This window comes from Pinus tabuliformis, chromosome 2_1 (genome assembly GCF_031772625.1).
Source record: "Pinus tabuliformis cultivar Carrire ecotype Pingquan chromosome 2_1, CPIR1, whole genome shotgun sequence".
NCBI lineage: Eukaryota > Viridiplantae > Streptophyta > Pinopsida > Pinales > Pinaceae > Pinus > Pinus tabuliformis.
In genome coordinates this window covers 57,108,515-57,112,338 of record NC_142299.1, presented here as the reverse complement: position 1 = coordinate 57,112,338, position 3,824 = coordinate 57,108,515, and positions in this window count along the sequence as shown.

Sequence of the window (3,824 nt, the reverse complement as noted above, 5' to 3'; positions counted from 1 at the left end):
CAAGTAAGTAAAACCCCCCATTTTTCCATTGCAATAGATTTATTCCTCCTTGATGATGTTTTGATAGGTGAAAATTCAAACCCTAGTTTGCTGCATAGTGCATTACAAAAACTGTTTAGGGTTTTGAAAGTTGACATTGTTGTTGTTTTGCTCCCCTTGCATCATTCTCCCATACACCATCCCTCTTCACTATATTTCCTAAATTTCATTTCCCTTTCCCTCCCTCACTTACAATCATCCTACCCCCCTATCCCCAAAACCCTAAAACCCTAACAAATTCCCACTATTCCCCAAACCCTAATCTGCATTCCCAAACCCTATCACCCCCCCTAAAACCCTACAGCCAGCATCAAATCCAGGAGGAGCCCACTACACTCACAGAGCTATTAGCTTGTCCACTTGTAGTAGCATGTTTCAAACATCAGTCTTGCTACCAGTTTTGTGAGATGGTGGAAAGAGTCAAATACCACCATGAGCTTGCTAGATTATTTGTCCTCCATCTTCGCAATGGCCAGGTCAATTTGGCAGGTGTTACATTCACTTTGACACCTGAAAATATAGCTGAAGCAACGGGTATTACGAATGTGGGAAAACAGTGGAACAAAGGACAACTAGTGGACAAAGAACATTATGAGCCTTATATCAAGGCTAGCTATGAGAAGCAGATCAGTAGGGTTTTCCCTTTCAGATACCTAAAGGACTCATATGCTCCACTCATGAAGCTCATAATCAAATATTTCAGCTGTGAAGGAAGATTTTCTCGCTTATACACCTATCATGTCAGATTATTGATGCATTTCACTAGGGTGAGGATGATGAACCTCCCCTATTTCATGTGTCGGAATATTGACAAAATGACCACATTTGTGCAAAGGAAACCTCCTCATCAACAGTATAACAACATTTATCACTTTGCATTGATCAAGATTGTGGTGTTGCATCAGCTAAGCTTGCTGAATGTTTCATGGGATGATTTCATTTCACATGAGGTTTTCATAATTCCTCAAGTGACCCCATTAGTTTTTCATGAGGTAGGAGGGCCTTCACATTAACAAGAGGTGCATGAGACCCAAACCACCAGTGTGCCAGTCTTCATCACTTATCAAAAGCAGACAAGGAGGCTATTTGCAGCTACAAAACGAGTATTATCTCCACTCAGGGTGGAAGGGGTCTCCTTTCCTTCAACAGCAAAGCACGTACAAGACAAAGGTAAACAAAAAGTGCATGATGAAGGGCCTTTTGAAGGTCAAGAGAAAGATTTCATTCTGATTCAGGATGATGATGTGGATTTGGGCCCCCAAAGCTCAAGACTGAAAGAAATCATCAAAGAGAAAGAATCTGAAATTCATGCCTTAGCTCTCAACCTTGAAAGGGCTAAGTGGATCATCAATTACCTTGAGCAAAGAAACAAGTAGCTGGAGGATCAACAGACGATCATGGAGCTACAAACCATAAGAGAAAACCGACAAGTAGCCAAGAGGAGGAAAATCAAATTGACACCACTAGAGCAAGAGATTGAATCTAATCTTGAATCTTGGCTAGAGAGGGAAAACATGCACTTGGAGAAGCTGCTGGAGAAGGCCAACAAAGAGAAAAATATGTTGAGGCACATGGCCTATCACTATTTGGCAAGAAACAAGATTTGCAAAGCGAGGATAAGGACCTTAAAGGCCAAGTTGAGGAAAACTTTAAAGAGGAAGAAAGACCAAGATAGACTCAAAATCTTGGCTGAAGCTTCCTTAGCCCAACATAGTACTTGATGTAGGTCACTCAGCCCAAATTTCAAGAAATTTGGCACACTTTTTGTCAATTTTGAATTTTTGGAGGGAAAAACAGGTTTTTCTGCCTAGTGCGTAGCGCCACCCGTCACTCGCTTTTGCAAGAGACCTCCTCTGGAGGAAAAATCTACATTTTTGGATTCCTCATGAAAAATTATGAATGCCCAGAAATTACTAGAAAGTTTTGTCAAGGTTTGGGCCTCCAAAAGGGTCAAAAACACCTCAAAAATGCCCTTTCTACCCCTTTTTGGTTACACAGGAAGCAGTGTTGGGAGAACTCATTTTTGGAAGGGAAAATGGACACCAAATTCATACATTCCACCTGATTTGGAAAGTAGACAGACAGACCTTTCCAACAATCCCACTTGGAGAAAATTTGGTGCACGGGAAGACCTCCAAAATCAGTTGCAAAAAGGCTCTACGCACAGGGAAAGTGGCACGACGCACAAGATGGAAAATTGCCATTTTTGCCAAAAAACTCTGTTTTTCACCTAGTTTTTTCTCAGTTTGACTTTTTTCTCTCTCATGGTCAAACTCATGATGTAAATTGATGTAACTTGATGTAATTTGATGTAAAAATGTTGAAAATTCACTCATGGAGGTAGATACATCATGAAAAGGTAGTTTTGAACTGAATGAATCAGTTTCCTAGATTTTAGAGGCAAGTTGTTCCACTGCTTACTTTTAGTTCTTAGTTTAGATCTTGTTGAAACAACTCCTAAACTCATGAATTCGACCCCTAAAGCCTAGCATGAGTTGTTTGTTGCCTATATCTAGTACTTTTTCAGTCATTTGTCAAGGTTGGACTCTTGTGAAAGCTTTGAGCAGCATTGTACATTCATCTCTACAGTTTGACAAAGGAATAGACCAGGGTTTGCAGCATTTTGTGGGATTCTTGTGGCAAGTTGATTTGTATTGTTTCTTCTTCTATAATTCAAGTTTACATGTGTTTATGTATGCCATTATCTCTCTCTTTTCAGCCGAACTAAATGAATCAAGGATAATGGTAGAAATCATTGATGTTGCAGTTCTCTACCTAGGGTTTGTTTAGTTATTTATGTTTTCTACTGTTTGAAGAGGACTCTTGAGACTCTCATGCCCTCTCCAACTCCTCACCAGTCTTAATACTCTCCATCTCATTCAATTTAGAGTACTAAAGCATTTTCCTACCTCGCCCCACAGAAACCTCTGCAAAACTGAGTCCATTCCCCGGACCCAAATCTGCCTTTCACATTTGAGCCAACAAACCAACATAAAATTCAATCAAACTCCTCTGAGCATATACCTAGCCTAAAATTAGTCTTTACATCAGTCATCTCAAGCCTCATTTTCTATATTTTCCTGAGATTGACAAGGAGAGAGCCCTCTCCTGACCTAGTAGGGCTAGCTACCAGGTTAAGCGTGGTTTGATGTTACCCTAGACCTGCCTTTCTCAGCATGAGGTAGATTTAGGCCCTAACATAGTGGCAACCATACTGGGGAACGTAGTTTTATGTTCCTCGGCAAAATGTATCAAGTTCAGATCTGATTGTTGATGGTGGACATCGATCAGACACAGCAAGGCTGAAATCATTCACTTGGCGACTCCAAATCAGTTTCAACATCAGATCCAAGGACTCCACTGGAGAATGAACCTGACCAACAGAAACATGAAAGGACAATATGGACAGATCAGGTATTCAAGTTGGAATTTCATCCAAGACATTATGTTCTTTGTTATAAATTGTTTCTTCTCTTTTCCTGATAATGTCAAGAAGGCTTTGCAAAGTATATTGTATTTGAGAAAAGATCCTCGGCCTGCATTCGATTCCTTCCCTTTGAAGATTGTGAATACCAAAGATTTGTATGCCTTTGATCTTGATCAAGACCCATCTTCTGAATCTTGTGATGACCGTCTTCAAACTAATGAGCCTCAAGAGACCAAGACTGATTCTACACCTTCTGTACATACCCCACTACCTTGTAAAATTCCAGATCGATACAAGCCTCTGATTTTACCTCCTATATCCCATGCTTTCCCTAAAAATCATGACCTATATCTACCAA